General features: G+C 37.7%; 22 non-coding genes across 22 annotated transcripts; all 22 read left to right on the top strand.

Annotated features, from left to right (window-relative positions):
* Window positions 1-505: 505 nt before the first annotated feature.
* LOC149430799 (Nuclear RNase P) lies at window positions 506-823 on the top strand. The gene has a single exon (XR_016309410.1).
* Window positions 824-1,596: 773 nt separating this feature from the next.
* Window positions 1,597-1,913, top strand: LOC149430798 (Nuclear RNase P). Its single transcript, XR_016309427.1, has one exon.
* Window positions 1,914-2,675: 762 nt separating this feature from the next.
* On the top strand, window positions 2,676-2,993 carry LOC149430797 (Nuclear RNase P). Its single transcript, XR_016309411.1, has one exon.
* A 773-nt stretch (window positions 2,994-3,766) lies between these two features.
* On the top strand, window positions 3,767-4,083 carry LOC149430796 (Nuclear RNase P). Its single transcript, XR_016309422.1, has one exon.
* A 762-nt stretch (window positions 4,084-4,845) lies between these two features.
* On the top strand, window positions 4,846-5,163 carry LOC149430795 (Nuclear RNase P). The gene has a single exon (XR_016309464.1).
* Window positions 5,164-5,936: 773 nt separating this feature from the next.
* Window positions 5,937-6,253, top strand: LOC149430794 (Nuclear RNase P). Its single transcript, XR_016309459.1, has one exon.
* A 762-nt stretch (window positions 6,254-7,015) lies between these two features.
* Window positions 7,016-7,333, top strand: LOC149430793 (Nuclear RNase P). Its single transcript, XR_016309462.1, has one exon.
* A 773-nt stretch (window positions 7,334-8,106) lies between these two features.
* Window positions 8,107-8,423, top strand: LOC149430792 (Nuclear RNase P). Its single transcript, XR_016309448.1, has one exon.
* A 762-nt stretch (window positions 8,424-9,185) lies between these two features.
* LOC149430791 (Nuclear RNase P) lies at window positions 9,186-9,503 on the top strand. Its single transcript, XR_016309463.1, has one exon.
* Window positions 9,504-10,277: 774 nt separating this feature from the next.
* LOC149430790 (Nuclear RNase P) lies at window positions 10,278-10,594 on the top strand. The gene has a single exon (XR_016309437.1).
* Window positions 10,595-11,356: 762 nt separating this feature from the next.
* LOC149430789 (Nuclear RNase P) lies at window positions 11,357-11,674 on the top strand. Its single transcript, XR_016309394.1, has one exon.
* A 776-nt stretch (window positions 11,675-12,450) lies between these two features.
* On the top strand, window positions 12,451-12,763 carry LOC149430788 (Nuclear RNase P). Its single transcript, XR_016309441.1, has one exon.
* Window positions 12,764-13,527: 764 nt separating this feature from the next.
* On the top strand, window positions 13,528-13,845 carry LOC149430787 (Nuclear RNase P). The gene has a single exon (XR_016309399.1).
* A 773-nt stretch (window positions 13,846-14,618) lies between these two features.
* Window positions 14,619-14,935, top strand: LOC149430786 (Nuclear RNase P). Its single transcript, XR_016309446.1, has one exon.
* Window positions 14,936-15,688: 753 nt separating this feature from the next.
* Window positions 15,689-16,008, top strand: LOC149430785 (Nuclear RNase P). The gene has a single exon (XR_016309417.1).
* Window positions 16,009-16,782: 774 nt separating this feature from the next.
* On the top strand, window positions 16,783-17,097 carry LOC149430784 (Nuclear RNase P). Its single transcript, XR_016309452.1, has one exon.
* Window positions 17,098-17,870: 773 nt separating this feature from the next.
* Window positions 17,871-18,187, top strand: LOC149430783 (Nuclear RNase P). The gene has a single exon (XR_016309450.1).
* Window positions 18,188-18,949: 762 nt separating this feature from the next.
* LOC149430782 (Nuclear RNase P) lies at window positions 18,950-19,267 on the top strand. Its single transcript, XR_016309392.1, has one exon.
* A 776-nt stretch (window positions 19,268-20,043) lies between these two features.
* Window positions 20,044-20,356, top strand: LOC149430781 (Nuclear RNase P). The gene has a single exon (XR_016309440.1).
* A 764-nt stretch (window positions 20,357-21,120) lies between these two features.
* On the top strand, window positions 21,121-21,438 carry LOC149430780 (Nuclear RNase P). The gene has a single exon (XR_016309398.1).
* Window positions 21,439-22,211: 773 nt separating this feature from the next.
* LOC149430779 (Nuclear RNase P) lies at window positions 22,212-22,528 on the top strand. The gene has a single exon (XR_016309445.1).
* A 753-nt stretch (window positions 22,529-23,281) lies between these two features.
* On the top strand, window positions 23,282-23,601 carry LOC149430778 (Nuclear RNase P). The gene has a single exon (XR_016309416.1).
* The last annotated feature ends 287 nt before the right edge of the window (window positions 23,602-23,888 follow it).

Genomic DNA, 23,888 nt, shown 5'->3' with positions numbered 1-23,888 from the left:
CTTTTGACTTTTGGGCTTTTACCTGGGAAAAAGTAAAAGTAGCATATATCTGGAAAGTGTTGTCAGGAGGTCTGAAAGGTCAACAGATTTTTCTAGCAGAAAAAGCTACTTGTTCTTTAACTAGCAATCTTTCAATGTACTGATATTTCAAAAAAACTTCTTACCATTTTTCAAAAAAAAGTAAGCTACAGTGGACATATATTTTTTTATTGAGTTCTGATACTCGCTTTTTCTAGTTTCCAACTTTCAAATTAAACCACAGGGAATCCTTTGAAGATTAAGACATGCAAGGTGCCATTGTTGACCTCATTCTAAAAATGTTTGACATATTGTTTTAAGTCAATGACAAAGACAATCATTGATTAGGAGGATCAGTCGAGATTCCAGCCTACCATCAACAAAATTTCATGTTCTCCACTTACGTGCTGCTGTAATAGTTTCTTTATGTTGACTTCCTCCTCCCAGGGCCAGGTTTAAAAGAACTGAAGAAAGCTCTTTGGAAAAAGTAACGAGAAGTTCAGTGTTATGGATATTGGCTGAGTGTTTAGCTAGTTTCTCACCATGTCCTTTGGGAAGTTCAGAGACTAAAGCCACTGGCTGCTTTCACAAAGCATTATTTGAATCAAGCGATAGGGGTTCCCATCAACATTGGTAAGCTAAACTCTTCAAAGCAGAAGATATAGCTTTCTCCCACAATTTGGAATTGCTACAGATGTGATGTTTTCAAGCTTGGAACACATTCCCAACTTGCTGCTGTAAGTCCCATGACTGAGAGGAAGCTCCTAGGCGTTTCCTAGCTCAATTCAGAATACTCTCAACCTCCGATTTTGCACAATCACCTGTCTACAGCTCTCTTTTGGGAGGAAAGTGCAATATTGCTAATTCAAAATCATCAATGTTCTTTACTTTAACAAGCCTCTACATGAAAAAAAAAAGTGTCCTGATCTACGGAAAAAGAAAAATCACGAAACCTCTGCCGTAACATGTCGTGTAAATATTGAAGAGACAAACAGATTAATATGAAAAATGTATTGATGAAACAGGCAGTATTCTCATTTTTTAAATATATTGACCAAGATGAAATTCCCCTTTTGGCTTTTTGTCCTTTACATGGGGAAAAAGTAAGAGAAGCATGCATCTGGAGCGTGTTGTGAGATGGTCTGAAAGGCCAACAGATTTCGAAGCATAAAAATCTACAATGTTCTTTGGCTTGCAATCTTTCAATGTACTGATATTTCAAACATACATTCTTACCATTTTTCAAAGCAAAAGGTAAGCTAAAGTGGAAAGATATTTTTCATAGAGTTCTGATGCTCGATTTTTCTAGTTTCCAACCTTCAAATAAGTCCACAAGGAATCCTATGAAGATGAATAAATGCAAGGTGTCATTGTTGACCTCGTTCTGAAAATATTTTGCATATTCTTTTATGTCAATGATACAGGCAGCCATTGATTAGGAGGATCATTCAAGATACAAGTCCACCGTCAACAAAAATTCATTTTCTCGTTCTACGTGCTTTTGTAAGAGTCTCCTTATGTTGACTACCCTCTCCCAGGGCGAGGTTTAAAAGAAGTGCAGAAAGCTGTTTTGAAACCGTGGAGGAAAGTTCAGTGCTGAGGATACTGGCAGAGTGCTTGGGTCACTCCTCACGATGTCCTTGGGGAAGGTCTGAGACTAAAGCCACTGGCTGCTCTCACAGAGCATTGCTTGAATCGAGCAAGTGGGTTCCCATCAACCTTGGTAAGCTTGGTTCTTCAAAGCAGAAGATGTAGCTCTCCCTCACAATATGAAATTGCTACAGATGCGATGTTGTCAAGCTTGGAACAGACTCACGGCTGGCTACTGTAAGTCCAATGACTGAGAGGAAGCTCCCAGGTGTTTCCTAACCCAATTCAGACTACTCTCTCTCCACTTTTGCACAATCGCCTTTCTACAGCTCCCTTTTGAGAGGAAAATGCAAAGTATTTCAAAATCAACAATATTATTAACTTCACCAAGCCTGTACAAGAGAAAAAAAAAAGTCCTGATTAGTGAAAAAGAGAAATTGTGAAACCGCTGCCATAACATGTTGTAAACATATTGAAGAGGCCAATACGTTAATATGAAAAATGTATTGATGAAACAATCGGTATTCTCTTTTTTAAATCTATTTATCAAGGTGAAAATCCGCTTTTGACTTTTGGGCCTTTACCTGGGAAAAAGTAAAAGTAGCATATATCTGGAAAGTGTTGTCAGGAGGTCTGAAAGGCCAACAGATTTTTCTAGCAGAAAAAGCTACTTGTTCTTTAACTAGCAATCTTTCAATGTACTAATATTTCAAAAAAACTTCTTACCATTTTTCAAAAAAAAGTAAGCTACAGTGGACATATATTTTTTTATTGAGTTCTGATACTCGCTTTTTCTAGTTTCCAACTTTCAAATTAAACCACAGGGAATCCTTTGAAGATTAAGACATGCAAGGTGCCATTGTTGACCTCATTCTAAAAATGTTTGACATATTGTTTTAAGTCAATGACAAAGACAATCATTGATTAGGAGGATCAGTCGAGATTCCAGCCTACCATCAACAAAATTTCATGTTCTCCTTTTACGTGCTGCTGTAATAGTTTCTTTATGTTGACTTCCTCCTCCCAGGGCCAGGTTTAAAAGAACTGAAGAAAGCTCTTTGGTAAAAGTAGCGAGAAGTTCAGTGTTATGGATATTGGCTGAGTGTTTAGCTAGTTTCTCACCATGTCCTTTGGGAAGTTCAGAGACTAAAGCCACTGGCTGCTTTCACAAAGCATTATTTGAATCAAGCGATAGGGGTTCCCATCAACATTGGTAAGCTAAACTCTTCAAAGCAGAAGATATAGCTTTCTCCCACAATTTGGAATTGCTACAGATGTGATGTTTTCAAGCTTGGAACACATTCCCAACTTGCTGCTGTAAGTCCCATGACTGAGAGGAAGCTCCTAGGCGTTTCCCAGCTCAATTCAAAATACTCTCAACCTCCGATTTTGCACAATCACCTGTCTACAGCTCTCTTTTGGGAGGAAAGTGCAATATTGCTAATTCAAAATCATCAATGTTCTTTACTTTAACAAGCCTCTACATGAAAAAAAAAAGTGTCCTGATCTACGGAAAAAGAAAAATCACGAAACCTCTGCCGTAACATGTCGTGTAAATATTGAAGAGACAAACAGATTAATATGAAAAATGTATTGATGAAACAGGCAGTATTCTCATTTTTTAAATATATTGACCAAGATGAAATTCCCCTTTTGGCTTTTTGTCCTTTACATGGGGAAAAAGTAAGAGAAGCATGCATCTGGAGCGTGTTGTAAGATGGTCTGAAAGGCCAACAGATTTCGAAGCATAAAAATCTACAATGTTCTTTGGCTTGCAATCTTTCAATGTACTGATATTTCAAACATACATTCTTACCATTTTTCAAAGCAAAAAGTAAGCTAAAGTGGAAAGATATTTTTCATAGAGTTCTGATGCTCGATTTTTCTAGTTTCCAACCTTCAAATAAGTCCACAAGGAATCCTATGAAGATGAATAAATGCAAGGTGTCATTGTTGACCTCGTTCTGAAAATATTTTGCATATTCTTTTATGTCAATGATACAGGCAGCCATTGATTAGGAGGATCATTCAAGATACAAGTCCACCGTCAACAAAAATTCATTTTCTCGTTCTACGTGCTTTTGTAAGAGTCTCCTTATGTTGACTTCCCTCTCCCAGGGCGAGGTTTAAAAGAAGTGCAGAAAGCTGTTTTGAAACCGTGGAGGAAAGTTCAGTGCTGAGGATACTGGCAGAGTGCTTGGGTCACTCCTCACAATGTCCTTGGGGAAGGTCTGAGACTAAAGCCACTGGCTGCTCTCAAAGAGCATTGCTTGAATCAAGCAAGTGGGTTCCCATCAACCTTGGTAAGCTTGGTTCTTCAAAGCAGAAGATGTAGCTCTCCCTCACAATATGAAATTGCTACAGATGCGATGTTGTCAAGCTTGGAACAGACTCACGGCTGGCTACTGTAAGTCCAATGACTGAGAGGAAGCTCCCAGGTGTTTCCTAACCCAATTCAGACTACTCTCTCTCCACTTTTGCACAATCGCCTTTCTACAGCTCCCTTTTGAGAGGAAAATGCAAAGTATTTCAAAATCAACAATATTATTAACTTCACCAAGCCTGTACAAGAGAAAAAAAAAAGTCCTGATTAGTGAAAAAGAGAAATTGTGAAACCGCTGCCATAACATGTTGTAAACATATTGAAGAGGCCAATACGTTAATATGAAAAATGTATTGATGAAACAATCGGTATTCTCTTTTTTAAATCTATTTATCAAGGTGAAAATCCGCTTTTGACTTTTGGGCCTTTACCTGGGAAAAAGTAAAAGTAGCATATATCTGGAAAGTGTTGTCAGAAGGTCTGAAAGGCCAACAGATTTTTCTAGCAGAAAAAGCTACTTGTTCTTTAACTAGCAATCTTTCAATGTACTGATATTTCAAAAAAACTTCTTACCATTTTTCAAAAAAAAGTAAGCTACAGTGGACATATATTTTTTTATTGAGTTCTGATACTCGCTTTTTCTAGTTTCCAACTTTCAAATTAAACCACAGGGAATCCTTTGAAGATTAAGACATGCAAGGTGCCATTGTTGACCTCATTCTAAAAATGTTTGACATATTGTTTTAAGTCAATGACAAAGACAATCATTGATTAGGAGGATCAGTCGAGATTCCAGCCTACCATCAACAAAATTTCATGTTCTCCTTTTACGTGCTGCTGTAATAGTTTCTTTATGTTGACTTCCTCCTCCCAGGGCCAGGTTTAAAAGAACTGAAGAAAGCTCTTTGGTAAAAGTAGCGAGAAGTTCAGTGTTATGGATATTGGCTGAGTGTTTAGCTAGTTTCTCACCATGTCCTTTGGGAAGTTCAGAGACTAAAGCCACTGGCTGCTTTCACAAAGCATTATTTGAATCAAGCGATAGGGGTTCCCATCAACATTGGTAAGCTAAACTCTTCAAAGCAGAAGATATAGCTTTCTCCCACAATTTGGAATTGCTACAGATGTGATGTTTTCAAGCTTGGAACACATTCCCAACTTGCTGCTGTAAGTCCCATGACTGAGAGGAAGCTCCTAGGCGTTTCCTAGCTCAATTCAGAATACTCTCAACCTCCGATATTGCACAATCACCTGTCTACAGCTCTCTTTTGGGAGGAAAGTGCAATATTGCTAATTCAAAATCATCAATGTTCTTTACTTTAACAAGCCTCTACATGAAAAAAAAAAGTGTCCTGATCTACGGAAAAAGAAAGATCACGAAACCTCTGCCGTAACATGTCGTGTAAATATTGAAGAGACAAACAGATTAATATGAAAAATGTATTGATGAAACAGGCAGTATTCTCATTTTTTAAATATATTGACCAAGATGAAATTCCCCTTTTGGCTTTTTGTCCTTTACATGGGGAAAAAGTAAGAGAAGCATGCATCTGGAGCGTGTTGTAAGATGGTCTGAAAGGCCAACAGATTTCGAAGCATAAAAATCTACAATGTTCTTTGGCTTGCAATCTTTCAATGTACTGATATTTCAAACATACATTCTTACCATTTTTCAAAGCAAAAAGTAAGCTAAAGTGGAAAGATATTTTTCATAGAGTTCTGATGCTCGATTTTTCTAGTTTCCAACCTTCAAATAAGTCCACAAGGAATCCTATGAAGATGAATAAATGCAAGGTGTCATTGTTGACCTCGTTCTGAAAATATTTTGCATATTCTTTTATGTCAATGATACAGGCAGCCATTGATTAGGAGGATCATTCAAGATACAAGTCCACCGTCAACAAAAATTCATTTTCTCGTTCTACGTGCTTTTGTAAGAGTCTCCTTATGTTGACTTCCCTCTCCCAGGGCGAGGTTTAAAAGAAGTGCAGAAAGCTGTTTTGAAACCGTGGAGGAAAGTTCAGTGCTGAGGATACTGGCAGAGTGCTTGGGTCACTCCTCACAATGTCCTTGGGGAAGGTCTGAGACTAAAGCCACTGGCTGCTCTCACAGAGCATTGCTTGAATCAAGCAAGTGGGTTCCCATCAACCTTGGTAAGCTTGGTTCTTCAAAGCAGAAGATGTAGCTCTCCCTCACAATATGAAATTGCTACAGATGCGATGTTGTCAAGCTTGGAACAGACTCACGGCTGGCTACTGTAAGTCCAATGACTGAGAGGAAGCTCCCAGGTGTTTCCTAACCCAATTCAGACTACTCTCTCTCCACTTTTGCACAATCGCCTTTCTACAGCTCCCTTTTGAGAGGAAAATGCAAAGTATTTCAAAATCAACAATATTATTAACTTCACCAAGCCTGTACAAGAGAAAAAAAAAAGTCCTGATTAGTGAAAAAGAGAAATTGTGAAACCGCTGCCATAACATGTTGTAAACATATTGAAGAGGCCAATACGTTAATATGAAAAATGTATTGATGAAACAATCGGTATTCTCTTTTTTAAATCTATTTATCAAGGTGAAAATCCGCTTTTGACTTTTGGGCCTTTACCTGGGAAAAAGTAAAAGTAGCATATATCTGGAAAGTGTTGTCAGGAGGTCTGAAAGGCCAACAGATTTTTCTAGCAGAAAAAGCTACTTGTTCTTTAACTAGCAATCTTTCAATGTACTGATATTTCAAAAAAACTTCTTACCATTTTTCAAAAAAAAGTAAGCTACAGTGGACATATATTTTTTTATTGAGTTCTGATACTCGCTTTTTCTAGTTTCCAACTTTCAAATTAAACCACAGGGAATCCTTTGAAGATTAAGACATGCAAGGTGCCATTGTTGACCTCATTCTAAAAATGTTTGACATATTGTTTTAAGTCAATGACAAAGACAATCATTGATTAGGAGGATCAGTCGAGATTCCAGCCTACCATCAACAAAATTTCATGTTCTCCTTTTACGTGCTGCTGTAATAGTTTCTTTATGTTGACTTCCTCTTCCCAGGGCCAGGTTTAAAAGAACTGAAGAAAGCTCTTTGGTAAAAGTAGCGAGAAGTTCAGTGTTATGGATATTGGCTGAGTGTTTAGCTAGTTTCTCACCATGTCCTTTGGGAAGTTCAGAGACTAAAGCCACTGGCTGCTTTCACAAAGCATTATTTGAATCAAGCGATAGGGGTTCCCATCAACATTGGTAAGCTAAACTCTTCAAAGCAGAAGATATAGCTTTCTCCCACAATTTGGAATTGCTACAGATGTGATGTTTTCAAGCTTGGAACACATTCCCAACTTGCTGCTGTAAGTCCCATGACTGAGAGGAAGCTCCTAGGTGTTTCCTAGCTCAATTCAGAATACTCTCAACCTCCGATTTTGCACAATCACCTGTCTACAGCTCTCTTTTGGGAGGAAAGTGCAATATTGCTAATTCAAAATCATCAATGTTCTTTACTTTAACAAGCCTCTACATGAAAAAAAAAAGTGTCCTGATCTACGGAAAAAGAAAAATCACGAAACCTCTGCCGTAACATGTCGTGTAAATATTGAAGAGACAAACAGATTAATATGAAAAATGTATTGATGAAACAGGCAGTATTCTCATTTTTTAAATATATTGACCAAGATGAAATTCCCCTTTTGGCTTTTTGTCCTTTACATGGGGAAAAAGTAAGAGAAGCATGCATCTGGAGCGTGTTGTAAGATGGTCTGAAAGGCCAACAGATTTCGAAGCATAAAAATCTACAATGTTCTTTGGCTTGCAATCTTTCAATGTACTGATATTTCAAACATACATTCTTACCATTTTTCAAAGCAAAAAGTAAGCTAAAGTGGAAAGATATTTTTCATAGAGTTCTGATGCTCGATTTTTCTAGTTTCCAACCTTCAAATAAGTCCACAAGGAATCCTATGAAGATGAATAAATGCAAGGTGTCATTGTTGACCTCGTTCTGAAAATATTTTGCATATTCTTTTATGTCAATGATACAGGCAGCCATTGATTAGGAGGATCATTCAAGATACAAGTCCACCGTCAACAAAAATTCATTTTCTCGTTCTACGTGCTTTTGTAAGAGTCTCCTTATGTTGACTTCCCTCTCCCAGGGCGAGGTTTAAAAGAAGTGCAGAAAGCTGTTTTGAAACCGTGGAGGAAAGTTCAGTGCTGAGGATACTGGCAGAGTGCTTGGGTCACTCCTCACAATGTCCTTGGGGAAGGTCTGAGACTAAAGCCACTGGCTGCTCTCACAGAGCATTGCTTGAATCAAGCAAGTGGGTTCCCATCAACCTTGGTAAGCTTGGTTCTTCAAAGCAGAAGATGTAGCTCTCCCTCACAATATGAAATTGCTACAGATGCGATGTTGTCAAGCTTGGAACAGACTCACGGCTGGCTACTGTAAGTCCAATGACTGAGAGGAAGCTCCCAGGTGTTTCCTAACCCAATTCAGACTACTCTCTCTCCACTTTTGCACAATCGCCTTTCTACAGCTCCCTTTTGAGAGGAAAATGCAAAGTATTTCAAAATCAACAATATTATTAACTTCACCAAGCCTGAACAAGAGAAAAAAAAAAGTCCTGATTAGTGAAAAAGAGAAATTGTGAAACCGCTGCCATAACATGTTGTAAACATATTGAAGAGGCCAATACGTTAATATGAAAAATGTATTGATGAAACAATCGGTATTCTCTTTTTTAAATCTATTTATCAAGGTGAAAATCCGCTTTTGACTTTTGGGCCTTTACCTGGGAAAAAGTAAAAGTAGCATATATCTGGAAAGTGTTGTCAGGAGGTCTGAAAGGCCAACAGATTTTTCTAGCAGAAAAAGCTACTTGTTCTTTAACTAGCAATCTTTCAATGTACTGATATTTCAAAAAAACTTCTTACCATTTTTCAAAAAAAAGTAAGCTACAGTGGACATATATTTTTTTATTGAGTTCTGATACTCGCTTTTTCTAGTTTCCAACTTTCAAATTAAACCACAGGGAATCCTTTGAAGATTAAGACATGCAAGGTGCCATTGTTGACCTCATTCTAAAAATGTTTGACATATTGTTTTAAGTCAATGACAAAGACAATCATTGATTAGGAGGATCAGTCGAGATTCCAGCCTACCATCAACAAAATTTCATGTTCTCCTTTTACGTGCTGCTGTAATAGTTTCTTTATGTTGACTTCCTCCTCCCAGGGCCAGGTTTAAAAGAACTGAAGAAAGCTCTTTGGTAAAAGTAGCGAGAAGTTCAGTGTTATGGATATTGGCTGAGTGTTTAGCTAGTTTCTCACCATGTCCTTTGGGAAGTTCAGAGACTAAAGCCACTGGCTGCTTTCACAAAGCATTATTTGAATCAAGCGATAGGGGTTCCCATCAACATTGGTAAGCTAAACTCTTCAAAGCAGAAGATATAGCTTTCTCCCACAATTTGGAATTGCTACAGATGTGATGTTTTCAAGCTTGGAACACATTCCCAACTTGCTGCTGTAAGTCCCATGACTGAGAGGAAGCTCCTAGGCGTTTCCTAGCTCAATTCAGAATACTCTCAACCTCCGATTTTGCACAATCACCTGTCTACAGCTCTCTTTTGGGAGGAAAGTGCAATATTGCTAATTCAAAATCATCAATGTTCTTTACTTTAACAAGCCTCTACATGAAAAAAAAAAGTGTCCTGATCTACGGAAAAAGAAAAATCACGAAAACCTCTGCCGTAACATGTCGTGTAAATATTGAAGAGACAAACAGATTAATATGAAAAATGTATTGATGAAACAGGCAGTATTCTCATTTTTTAAATATATTGACCAAGATGAAATTCCCCTTTTGGCTTTTTGTCCTTTACATGGGGAAAAAGTAAGAGAAGCATGCATCTGGAGCGTGTTGTAAGATGGTCTGAAAGGCCAACAGATTTCGAAGCATAAAAATCTACAATGTTCTTTGGCTTGCAATCTTTCAATGTACTGATATTTCAAACATACATTCTTACCATTTTTCAAAGCAAAAAGTAAGCTAAAGTGGAAAGATATTTTTCATAGAGTTCTGATGCTCGATTTTTCTAGTTTCCAACCTTCAAATAAGTCCACAAGGAATCCTATGAAGATGAATAAATGCAAGGTGTCATTGTTGACCTCGTTCTGAAAATATTTTGCATATTCTTTTATGTCAATGATACAGGCAGCCATTGATTAGGAGGATCATTCAAGATACAAGTCCACCGTCAACAAAAATTCATTTTCTCGTTCTACGTGCTTTTGTAAGAGTCTCCTTATGTTGACTTCCCTCTCCCAGGGCGAGGTTTAAAAGAAGTGCAGAAAGCTGTTTTGAAACCGTGGAGGAAAGTTCAGTGCTGAGGATACTGGCAGAGTGCTTGGGTCACTCCTCACAATGTCCTTGGGGAAGGTCTGAGACTAAAGCCACTGGCTGCTCTCACAGAGCATTGCTTGAATCAAGCAAGTGGGTTCCCATCAACCTTGGTAAGCTTGGTTCTTCAAAGCAGAAGATGTAGCTCTCCCTCACAATATGAAATTGCTACAGATGCGATGTTGTCAAGCTTGGAACAGACTCACGGCTGGCTACTGTAAGTCCAATGACTGAGAGGAAGCTCCCAGGTGTTTCCTAACCCAATTCAGACTACTCTCTCTCCACTTTTGCACAATCGCCTTTCTACAGCTCCCTTTTGAGAGGAAAATGCAAAGTATTTCAAAATCAACAATATTATTAACTTCACCAAGCCTGTACAAGAGAAAAAAAAAAGTCCTGATTAGTGAAAAAGAGAAATTGTGAAACCGCTGCCATAACATGTCGTAAATATATTGAAGAGGCCAATACGTTAATATGAAAAATGTATTGATGAAACAATCGGTATTCTCTTTTTTAAATCTATTTATCAAGGTGAAAATCCACTTTTGGCTTTTGGGCCTTTACCTGGGAAAAAGTAAAAGTAGCATATATCTGGAAAGTGTTGTCAGAAGGTCTGAAAGGCCAACAGATTTTTCTAGCAGAAAAAGCTACTTGTTCTTTAACTAGCAATCTTTCAATGTACTGATATTTCAAAAAAACTTCTTACCATTTTTCAAAAAAAAGTAAGCTACAGTGGACATATATTTTTTTATTGAGTTCTGATACTCACTTTTTCTAGTTTCCAACTTTCAAATTAAACCACAGGGAATCCTTTGAAGATTAAGACATGCAAGGTGCCATTGTTGACCTCATTCTAAAAATGTTTGACATATTGTTTTAAGTCAATGACAAAGACAATCATTGATTAGGAGGATCAGTCGAGATTCCAGCCTACCATCAACAAAATTTCATGTTCTCCTTTTACGTGCTGCTGTAATAGTTTCTTTATGTTGACTTCCTCCTCCCAGGGCCAGGTTTAAAAGAACTGAAGAAAGCTCTTTGGTAAAAGTAGCGAGAAGTTCAGTGTTATGGATATTGGCTGAGTGTTTAGCTAGTTTCTCACCATGTCCTTTGGGAAGTTCAGAGACTAAAGCCACTGGCTGCTTTCACAAAGCATTATTTGAATCAAGCGATAGGGGTTCCCATCAACATTGGTAAGCTAAACTCTTCAAAGCAGAAGATATAGCTTTCATCCACAATTTGGAATTGCTACAGATGTGATGTTTTCAAGCTTGGAACACATTCCCAACTTGCTGCTGTAAGTCCCATGACTGAGAGGAAGCTCCTAGGCGTTTCCTAGCTCAATTCAGAATACTCTCAACCTCCGATTTTGCACAATCACCTGTCTACAGCTCTCTTTTGGGAGGAAAGTGCAATATTGCTAATTCAAAATCATCAATGTTCTTTACTTTAACAAGCCTCTACATGAAAAAAAAAAAGTGTCCTGATCTACGGAAAAAGAAAAATCACGAAACCTCTGCCGTAACATGTCGTGTAAATATTGAAGAGACAAACAGAATAATATGAAAAATGTATTGATGAAACAGGCAGTATTCTCATTTTTTAAATATATTGACCAAGATGAAATTCCCCTTTTGGCTTTTTGTCCTTTACATGGGGAAAAAGTAAGAGAAGCATGCATCTGGAGCGTGTTGTAAGATGGTCTGAAAGGCCAACAGATTTCGAAGCATAAAAATCTACAATGTTCTTTGGCTTGCAATCTTTCAATGTACTGATATTTCAAACATACATTCTTACCATTTTTCAAAGCAAAAAGTAAGCTAAAGTGGAAAGATATTTTTCATAGAGTTCTGATGCTCGATTTTTCTAGTTTCCAACCTTCAAATAAGTCCACAAGGAATCCTATGAAGATGAATAAATGCAAGGTGTCATTGTTGACCTCGTTCTGAAAATATTTTGTATATTCTTTTATGTCAATGATACAGGCAGCCATTGATTAGGAGGATCATTCAAGATGCAAGTCCACCGTCAACAAAAATTCATTTTCTCGTTCTACGTGCTTTTGTAAGAGTCTCCTTATATTGACTACCCTCTCCCAGGGCGAGGTTTAAAAGAAGTGCAGAAAGCTGTTTTGAAACCATGGAGGAAAGTTCAGTGCTGAGGATACTGGCAGAGTGCTTGGGTCACTCCTCACAATGTCCTTGGGTAAGGTCTGAGACTAAAGCCACTGGCTGCTCTCACAGAGCATTGCTTGAATCAAGCAAGTGGGTTCCCATCAACCTTGGTAAGCTTGGTTCTTCAAAGCAGAAGATGTAGCTCTCCCTCACAATATGAAATTGCTACAGATGCGATGTTGTCAAGCTTGGAACAGACTCACGGCTGGCTACTGTAAGTCCAATGACTGAGAGGAAGCTCCCAGGTGTTTCCTAACCCAATTCAGATTACTCTCTCTCCACTTTTGCACAATCGCCTTTCTACAGCTCCCTTTTGAGAGGAAAATGCAAAGTATTTCAAAATCAACAATATTATTAACTTCACCAAGCCTGTACAAGAGAAAAAAAAAAGTCCTGATTAGTGAAAAAGAGAAATTGTGAAACCGCTGCCATAACATGTCGTAAATATATTGAAGAGGCCAATACGTTAATATGAAAAATGTATTGATGAAACAATCGGTATTCTCTTTTTTAAATCTATTTATCAAGGTGAAAATCCGCTTTTGGCTTTTGGGCCTTTACCTGGGAAAAAGTAAAAGTAGCATATATCTGGAAAGTGTTGTCAGAAGGTCTGAAAGGCCAACAGATTTTTCTAGCAGAAAAAGATACTTGTTCTTTAACTAGCAATCTTTCAACATACTGATATTTCAAAAAAACTTCTTAACATTTTTCAAAAAAAAGTAAGCTACAGTGGACATATATTTTTTTATTGAGTTTTGATGCTCACTTTTTCTAGTTTCCAACTTTCAAATTAAACCACAGGGAATCCTTTGAAGATTAAGACATGCAAGGTGCCATTGTTGACCTCATTCTAAAAATGTTTGACATATTGCTTTAAGTCAATGACAAAGACAATCATTGATTAGGAGGATCAGTCGAGATGCCAGCCTACCATCAACAAAATTTCATGTTCTCCTTTTACGTGCTGCTGTAATAGTTTCTTTATGTTGACTTCCTCCTCCCAGGGCCAGGTTTAAAAGAACTGAAGAAAGCTCTTTGGAAAAAGAAGCGAGAAGTTCAGTGTTATGGATATTGGCTGAGCGTTTAGCTAGATTCTCACCATGTCCTTTGGGAAGTTCAGAGACTAAAGCCACTGGCTGCTTTCACAAAGCATTATTTGAATCAAGCGATAGGGGTTCCCATCAACATTGGTAAGCTAAACTCTTCAAAGCAGAAGATTTAGCTTTCTCCCACAATTTGGAATTGCTACAGATGTGATGTTTTCAAGCTTGGAACACATTCCCAACTTGCTGCTGTAAGTCCCATGACTGAGAGGAAGCTCCTAGGCGTTTCCTAGCTCAATTCAGAATACTCTCAACCTCCGATTTTGCACAATCACCTGTCTACAGCTCTCTTTTGGGAGGAAAGTGCAATATTGCTAATTCAAAATCATCAATGTTCTTTACTTTAACAAGCCTCTACATGAAAAAAAAAAGTGTCCTGATCTACGGAAAAAGAAAAATCACGAAACCTCTGCCGTAACATGTCGTGTAAATATTGAAGAGACAAACAGATTAATATGAAAAATGTATTGATGAAACAGGCAGTATTCTCATTTTTTAAATATATTGACCAAGATGAAATTCCCCTTTTGGCTTTTTGTCCTTTACATGGGGAAAAAGTAAGAGAAGCATGCATCTGGAGCGTGTTGTAAGATGGTCTGAAAGGCCAACAGATTTCGAAGCATAAAAATCTACAATGTTCTTTGGCTTGCAATCTTTCAATGTACTGATATTTCAAACATACATTCTTACCATTTTTCAAAGCAAAAAGTAAGCTAAAGTGGAAAGATATTTTTCATAGAGTTCTGATGCTCGATTTTTCTAGTTTCCAACCTTCAAATAAGTCCACAAGGAATCCTATGAAGATGAATAAATGCAAGGTGTCATTGTTGACCTCGTTCTGAAAATATTTTGCATATTCTTTTATGTCAATGATACAGGCAGCCATTGATTAGGAGGATCATTCAAGATACAAGTCCACCGTCAACAAAAATTCATTTTCTCGTTCTATGTGCTTTTGTAAGAGTCTCCTTATGTTGACTACCCTCTCCCAGGGCGAGGTTTAAAAGAAGTGCAGAAAGCTGTTTTGAAACCGTGGAGGAAAGTTCAGTGCTGAGGATACTGGCAGAGTGCTTGGGTCACTCCTCACAATGTCCTTGGGGAAGGTCTAAGACTAAAGCCACTGGCTGCTCTCACAGAGCATTGCTTGAATCAAGCAAGTGGGTTCCTATCAACCTTGGTAAGCTTGGTTCTTCAAAGCAGAAGATGTAGCTTTCCCTCACAATATGAAATTGCTACAGATGCGATGTTGTCAAGCTTGGAACAGACTCACGGCTGGCTACTGTAAGTCCAATAACTGAGAGGAAGCTCCCAGGTGTTTCCTAACCCAATTCAGACTACTCTCTCTCCACTTTTGCACAATCGCCTTTCTACAGCTCCCTTTTGAGAGGAAAATGCAAAGTATTTCAAAATCAACAATATTATTAACTTCACCAAACCTGTACAAGAGAAAAAAAATTCCTGATTAGTGAAAAAGAGAAATTGTGAAACCGCTGCCATAACATGTTGTAAATATATTGAAGAGGCCAATACGTTAATATGAAAAATGTATTGATGAAACAATCGGTATTCTCTTTTTTAAATCTATTTATCAAGGTGAAAATCCGCTTTTGGGCCTATACCTGGGAAAAAGTAAAAGTAGTATATATCTAGAAAGTGTTGTCAGAAGGTCTGAAAGGCCAACAGATTTTTCTAGCAGAAAAAGCTACTTGTTCTTAAACTAGCAATCTTTCAATGTACTGATATTTCAAAAAAACTTCTTACCATTTTTAAAAAAAAAGTAAGCTACAGTGGACATATATTTTTTTATTGAGTTCTGATGCTCACTTTTTCTAGTTTCCAACTTTCAAATTAAACCACAGGGAATCCTTTGAAGATTAAGACATGCAAGGTGCCATTGTTGACCTCATTCTAAAAATGTTTGACATATTGTTTTAAGTCAATGACAAAGACAATCATTGATTAGGAGGATCAGTCGAGATTCCAGCCTACCATCAACAAAATTTCATGTTCTCCTCTTTCGTGCTGCTGTAATAGTTTCTTTATGTTGAATTCCTCCTCCCAGGGCCAGGTTTAAAAGAACTGAAGAAAGCTCTTTGGAAAAAGTAGCGAGAAGTTCAGTGTTATGGATATTGGCTGAGCGTTTAGCTGGTTTCTCACCATGTCCTTTGGGAAGTTCAGAGACTAAAACTCCACTGGCTGCTTTCACAAAGCATTATTTGAATCAAGCGATAGCGGTTCCCATCAACATTGGTAAGCTAAACTCTTCAAAGCAGAAGATATAGCTTTCTCCCACAATTTGGAATTGCTACAGATGTGATGTTGTCAAGCTTGGAACACATTCTCGACTTGCTGCTGTAAGTCCCATGACTGAGAGGAAGCTCCTAGGCGTTTCCTAGCTCAATTCAGAATACTCTCAACCTCCAATTTTGCACAATCACCTGTCTACAGCTCTCTTTTGGGAGGAAAGTGCAATATTGGTATTTCAAAATCATCAATGTTCTTTACTTTAACAAGCCTCTACATGAAAAAAAAAGTGTCCTGATCTACGGAAAAAGAAAAATCACGAAACCTCTGCCGTAACATGTCGTGTAAATATTGAAGAGACAAACAGATGAATATGAAAAATGTATTGATGAAACAGGCAGTATTCTCATTTTTTAAATATATTGACCAAGATGAAATTCCCCTTTTGGCTTTTTGTCCTTTACATGGGGAAAAAGTAAGAGAAGCATGCATCTGGAGCGTGTAGTAAGATGGTCTGAAAGGCCAACAGATTTCGAAGCATAAAAATCTACAATGTTCTTTGGCTTGCAATCTTTCAATGTACTGATAATTCAAACATACATTCTTACCATTTTTCAAAGCAAAAAGTAAGCTAAAGTAAAAAGATATTTTTCATTGAGTTCTGATGCTCGATTTTTCTAGTTTCCAACCTTCAAATAAGTCCACAAGGAATCCTATGAAGATGAATAAATGCAAGGTATCATTGTTGACCTCGTTCTGAAAATATTTTGCATATTCTTTTATGTCAATGATACAGGCAGCCATTGATTAGGAGGATCATTCAAGATACAAGTCCACCGTCAACAAAAATTCATTTTCTCGTTCTACGTGCTTTTGTAAGAGTCTCCTTATGTTGACTACCCTCTCCCAGGGCGAGGTTTAAAAGAAGTGCAGAAAGCTGTTTTGAAACCGTGGAGGAAAGTTCAGTGCTGAGGATACTGGCAGAGTGCTTGGGTCACTCCTCACAATGTCCTTGGGGAAGGTCTGAGACTAAAGCCACTGGCTGCTCCCACAGAGCATTGCTTGAATCAAGCAAGTGGGTTCCCATCAACCTTGGTAAGCTTGGTTCTTCAAAGCAGAAGATGTAGCTCTCCCTCAGAATATGAAATTGCTACAGATGTGATGTTTTCAAGCTTGGAACACATTCCCAACTGGCTGCTGTAAGTCCCATGACTGAGAGGAAGCTCCTAGGTGTTTCCTAGCTCAATTCAGAATACTCTCAATCTCCGATTTTGCACAATCACCTGTCTACAGCTCTCTTTTGGGAGGAAAGTGCAATATTGCTATTTCAAAATCATCAATGTTCTTTACTTTAACAAGCCTCTACATGAAAAAAAAAGTGTCCTGATCTACGGAAAAAGAAAAATCACCAAACCTCTTTCGTAACATGTCGTGTAAATATTGAAGAGACAAACAGATTAATATGAAAAATGTATTGATGAAACAGGCAGTATTCTCATTTTTTTAAATATATTGACCAAGATGAAATTCCCCTTTTGGATTTTTGTCCTTTACATGGGGAAAAAGTAAGAGAAGCATGCATCTGGAACGTGTAGTAAGATGGTCTGAAAGGCCAACAGATTTCGAAGCATAAAAATCTACAATGTTCTTTGGCTTGCAATCTATCAATGTACTGATATTTCAAACATACATTCTTTCCATTTTTCAAAGCAAAAAGTAAGCTAAAGTGGAAAGATATTTTTCATTGAGTTCTGTTGCTCGATTTTTCTAGTTTCCAACCTTCAAATAAGTCCACAAGGAATCCTATGAAGATGAATAAATGCAAGGTGTCATTGTTGACCTCGTTCTGAAAATATTTTGCATATTCTTTTATGTCAATGATACAGGCAGCCATTGATTAGGAGGATCATTCAAGATACAAGTCCACCGTCAACAAAAATTCATTGTCTCGTTCTACGTGCTTTTGTAAGAGTCTCCTTATGTTGACTTCCCTCTCCCAGGGCGAGGTTTAAAAGAAGTGCAGAAAGCTGTTTTGAAACCGTGGAGGAAAGTTCAGTGCTGAGGATACTGGCAGAGTGCTTGGGTCATTCCTCACAATGTCCTTGGGGAAGGTCTGAGATTAAAGCCACTGGCTGCTCTCACAGAGCATTGCTTGAATCAAACAATTGGATTTCCATCAACCTTGGTAAGCTTGGTTCTTCAAAGCAGAAGATATAGCTCTCCCTCAGAATATGAAATTGCTACAAATGTGATGCTATCAAGCTTGGAACAGACTCGCGGCTGGCTACTGTAAGTCCAATGACTGAGACGAAGCTCCCAGGTGTTTCCTAACCCAATTCAGACTACTCTCTCTCCACTTTTGCACAATCGCCTTTCTACAGCTCCCTTTTGAGAGGAAAATGCAAAGTATTTCAAAATCAACAATATTATTAACTTCACCAAGCCTGTACAAGAGAAAAAAAAAAGTCCTGATTAGTGAAAAAGAGAAATTGTGAAACCGCTGCCATAACATGTCGTAAATATATTGAAGAGGCCAATACGTTAATATGAAAAATGTATTGATGAAACAATCGGTATTCTCTTTTTTAAATCTATTTATCAAGGTGAAAATCCACTTTTGGCTTTTGGGCCTTTACCTGGGAAAAAGTAAAAGTAGCATATATCTGGAAAGTGTTGTCAGAAGGTCTGAAAGGCCAACAGATTTTTCTAGCAGAAAAAGCTACTTGTTCTTTAACTAGCAATCTTTCAATGTACTGATATTTCAAAAAAACTTCTTACCATTTTTCAAAAAAAAGTAAGCTACAGTGGACATATATTTTTTTATTGAGTTCTGATACTCACTTTTTCTAGTTTCCAACTTTCAAATTAAACCACAGGGAATCCTTTGAAGATTAAGACATGCAAGGTGCCATTGTTGACCTCATTCTAAAAATGTTTGACATATTGTTTTAAGTCAATGACAAAGACAATCATTGATTAGGAGGATCAGTCGAGATTCCAGCCTACCATCAACAAAATTTCATGTTCTCCTTTTACGTGCTGCTGTAATAGTTTCTTTATGTTGACTTCCTCCTCCCAGGGCCAGGTTTAAAAGAACTGAAGAAAGCTCTTTGGTAAAAGTAGCGAGAAGTTCAGTGTTATGGATATTGGCTGAGTGTTTAGCTAGTTTCTCACCATGTCCTTTGGGAAGTTCAGAGACTAAAGCCACTGGCTGCTTTCACAAAGCATTATTTGAATCAAGCGATAGGGGTTCCCATCAACATTGGTAAGCTAAACTCTTCAAAGCAGAAGATATAGCTTTCATCCACAATTTGGAATTGCTACAGATGTGATGTTTTCAAGCTTGGAACACATTCCCAACTTGCTGCTGTAAGTCCCATGACTGAGAGGAAGCTCCTAGGCGTTTCCTAGCTCAATTCAGAATACTCTCAACCTCCGATTTTGCACAATCACCTGTCTACAGCTCTCTTTTGGGAGGAAAGTGCAATATTGCTAATTCAAAATCATCAATGTTCTTTACTTTAACAAGCCTCTACATGAAAAAAAAAAAGTGTCCTGATCTACGGAAAAAGAAAAATCACGAAACCTCTGCCGTAACATGTCGTGTAAATATTGAAGAGACAAACAGAATAATATGAAAAATGTATTGATGAAACAGGCAGTATTCTCATTTTTTAAATATATTGACCAAGATGAAATTCCCCTTTTGGCTTTTTGTCCTTTACATGGGGAAAAAGTAAGAGAAGCATGCATCTGGAGCGTGTTGTAAGATGGTCTGAAAGGCCAACAGATTTCGAAGCATAAAAATCTACAATGTTCTTTGGCTTGCAATCTTTCAATGTACTGATATTTCAAACATACATTCTTACCATTTTTCAAAGCAAAAAGTAAGCTAAAGTGGAAAGATATTTTTCATAGAGTTCTGATGCTCGATTTTTCTAGTTTCCAACCTTCAAATAAGTCCACAAGGAATCCTATGAAGATGAATAAATGCAAGGTGTCATTGTTGACCTCGTTCTGAAAATATTTTGTATATTCTTTTATGTCAATGATACAGGCAGCCATTGATTAGGAGGATCATTCAAGATGCAAGTCCACCGTCAACAAAAATTCATTTTCTCGTTCTACGTGCTTTTGTAAGAGTCTCCTTATATTGACTACCCTCTCCCAGGGCGAGGTTTAAAAGAAGTGCAGAAAGCTGTTTTGAAACCATGGAGGAAAGTTCAGTGCTGAGGATACTGGCAGAGTGCTTGGGTCACTCCTCACAATGTCCTTGGGTAAGGTCTGAGACTAAAGCCACTGGCTGCTCTCACAGAGCATTGCTTGAATCAAGCAAGTGGGTTCCCATCAACCTTGGTAAGCTTGGTTCTTCAAAGCAGAAGATGTAGCTCTCCCTCACAATATGAAATTGCTACAGATGCGATGTTGTCAAGCTTGGAACAGACTCACGGCTGGCTACTGTAAGTCCAATGACTGAGAGGAAGCTCCCAGGTGTTTCCTAACCCAATTCAGATTACTCTCTCTCCACTTTTGCACAATCGCCTTTCTACAGCTCCCTTTTGAGAGGAAAATGCAAAGTATTTCAAAATCAACAATATTATTAACTTCACCAAGCCTGTACAAGAGAAAAAAAAAAGTCCTGATTAGTGAAAAAGAGAAATTGTGAAACCGCTGCCATAACATGTCGTAAATATATTGAAGAGGCCAATACGTTAATATGAAAAATGTATTGATGAAACAATCGGTATTCTCTTTTTTAAATCTATTTATCAAGGTGAAAATCCGCTTTTGGCTTTTGGGCCTTTACCTGGGAAAAAGTAAAAGTAGCATATATCTGGAAAGTGTTGTCAGAAGGTCTGAAAGGCCAACAGATTTTTCTAGCAGAAAAAGATACTTGTTCTTTAACTAGCAATCTTTCAACATACTGATATTTCAAAAAAACTTCTTAACATTTTTCAAAAAAAAGTAAGCTACAGTGGACATATATTTTTTTATTGAGTTTTGATGCTCACTTTTTCTAGTTTCCAACTTTCAAATTAAACCACAGGGAATCCTTTGAAGATTAAGACATGCAAGGTGCCATTGTTGACCTCATTCTAAAAATGTTTGACATATTGTTTTAAGTCAATGACAAAGACAATCATTGATTAGGAGGATCAGTCGAGATGCCAGCCTACCATCAACAAAATTTCATGTTCTCCTTTTACGTGCTGCTGTAATAGTTTCTTTATGTTGACTTCCTCCTCCCAGGGCCAGGTTTAAAAGAACTGAAGAAAGCTCTTTGGAAAAAGAAGCGAGAAGTTCAGTGTTATGGATATTGGCTGAGCGTTTAGCTAGATTCTCACCATGTCCTTTGGGAAGTTCAGAGACTAAAGCCACTGGCTGCTTTCACAAAGCATTATTTGAATCAAGCGATAGGGGTTCCCATCAACATTGGTAAGCTAAACTCTTCAAAGCAGAAGATTTAGCTTTCTCCCACAATTTGGAATTGCTACAGATGTGATGTTTTCAAGCTTGGAACACATTCCCAACTTGCTGCTGTAAGTCCCATGACTGAGAGGAAGCTCCTAGGCGTTTCCTAGCTCAATTCAGAATACTCTCAACCTCCGATTTTGCACAATCACCTGTCTACAGCTCTCTTTTGGGAGGAAAGTGCAATATTGCTAATTCAAAATCATCAATGTTCTTTACTTTAACAAGCCTCTACATGAAAAAAAAAAGTGTCCTGATCTACGGAAAAAGAAAAATCACGAAACCTCTGCCGTAACATGTCGTGTAAATATTGAAGAGACAAACAGATTAATATGAAAAATGTATTGATGAAACAGGCAGTATTCTCATTTTTTAAATATATTGACCAAGATGAAATTCCCCTTTTGGCTTTTTGTCCTTTACATGGGGAAAAAGTAAGAGAAGCATGCATCTGGAGCGTGTTGTAAGATGGTCTGAAAGGCCAACAGATTTCGAAGCATAAAAATCTACAATGTTCTTTGGCTTGCAATCTTTCAATGTACTGATATTTCAAACATACATTCTTACCATTTTTCAAAGCAAAAAGTAAGCTAAAGTGGAAAGATATTTTTCATAGAGTTCTGATGCTCGATTTTTCTAGTTTCCAACCTTCAAATAAGTCCACAAGGAATCCTATGAAGATGAATAAATGCAAGGTGTCATTGTTGACCTCGTTCTGAAAATATTTTGCATATTCTTTTATGTCAATGATACAGGCAGCCATTGATTAGGAGGATCATTCAAGATACAAGTCCACCGTCAACAAAAATTCATTTTCTCGTTCTATGTGCTTTTGTAAGAGTCTCCTTATGTTGACTACCCTCTCCCAGGGCGAGGTTTAAAAGAAGTGCAGAAAGCTGTTTTGAAACCGTGGAGGAAAGTTCAGTGCTGAGGATACTGGCAGAGTGCTTGGGTCACTCCTCACAATGTCCTTGGGGAAGGTCTAAGACTAAAGCCACTGGCTGCTCTCACAGAGCATTGCTTGAATCAAGCAAGTGGGTTCCTATCAACCTTGGTAAGCTTGGTTCTTCAAAGCAGAAGATGTAGCTTTCCCTCACAATATGAAATTGCTACAGATGCGATGTTGTCAAGCTTGGAACAGACTCACGGCTGGCTACTGTAAGTCCAATAACTGAGAGGAAGCTCCCAGGTGTTTCCTAACCCAATTCAGACTACTCTCTCTCCACTTTTGCACAATCGCCTTTCTACAGCTCCCTTTTGAGAGGAAAATGCAAAGTATTTCAAAATCAACAATATTATTAACTTCACCAAACCTGTACAAGAGAAAAAAAATTCCTGATTAGTGAAAAAGAGAAATTGTGAAACCGCTGCCATAACATGTTGTAAATATATTGAAGAGGCCAATACGTTAATATGAAAAATGTATTGATGAAACAATCGGTATTCTCTTTTTTAAATCTATTTATCAAGGTGAAAATCCGCTTTTGGGCCTATACCTGGGAAAAAGTAAAAGTAGTATATATCTAGAAAGTGTTGTCAGAAGGTCTGAAAGGCCAACAGATTTTTCTAGCAGAAAAAGCTACTTGTTCTTAAACTAGCAATCTTTCAATGTACTGATATTTCAAAAAAACTTCTTACCATTTTTAAAAAAAAAGTAAGCTACAGTGGACATATATTTTTTTATTGAGTTCTGATGCTCACTTTTTCTAGTTTCCAACTTTCAAATTAAACCACAGGGAATCCTTTGAAGATTAAGACATGCAAGGTGCCATTGTTGACCTCATTCTAAAAATGTTTGACATATTGTTTTAAGTCAATGACAAAGACAATCATTGATTAGGAGGATCAGTCGAGATTCCAGCCTACCATCAACAAAATTTCATGTTCTCCTCTTTCGTGCTGCTGTAATAGTTTCTTTATGTTGAATTCCTCCTCCCAGGGCCAGGTTTAAAAGAACTGAAGAAAGCTCTTTGGAAAAAGTAGCGAGAAGTTCAGTGTTATGGATATTGGCTGAGCGTTTAGCTGGTTTCTCACCATGTCCTTTGGGAAGTTCAGAGACTAAAACTCCACTGGCTGCTTTCACAAAGCATTATTTGAATCAAGCGATAGCGGTTCCCATCAACATTGGTAAGCTAAACTCTTCAAAGCAGAAGATATAGCTTTCTCCCACAATTTGGAATTGCTACAGATGTGATGTTGTCAAGCTTGGAACACATTCTCGACTTGCTGCTGTAAGTCCCATGACTGAGAGGAAGCTCCTAGGCGTTTCCTAGCTCAATTCAGAATACTCTCAACCTCCAATTTTGCACAATCACCTGTCTACAGCTCTCTTTTGGGAGGAAAGTGCAATATTGGTATTTCAAAATCATCAATGTTCTTTACTTTAACAAGCCTCTACATGAAAAAAAAAGTGTCCTGATCTACGGAAAAAGAAAAATCACGAAACCTCTGCCGTAACATGTCGTGTAAATATTGAAGAGACAAACAGATGAATATGAAAAATGTATTGATGAAACAGGCAGTATTCTCATTTTTTAAATATATTGACCAAGATGAAATTCCCCTTTTGGCTTTTTGTCCTTTACA

This window comes from Staurois parvus, unplaced genomic scaffold (genome assembly GCF_062004578.1).
Source record: "Staurois parvus isolate SC_StPar_1 unplaced genomic scaffold, SC_StPar_1.0 ptg002460l, whole genome shotgun sequence".
In the NCBI taxonomy this organism is placed as follows: Eukaryota; Metazoa; Chordata; class Amphibia; order Anura; family Ranidae; genus Staurois; species Staurois parvus.
The sequence above is the reverse complement of the archived record's forward strand: the minus strand, read 5'-3'. Positions and strand labels throughout refer to the sequence as shown.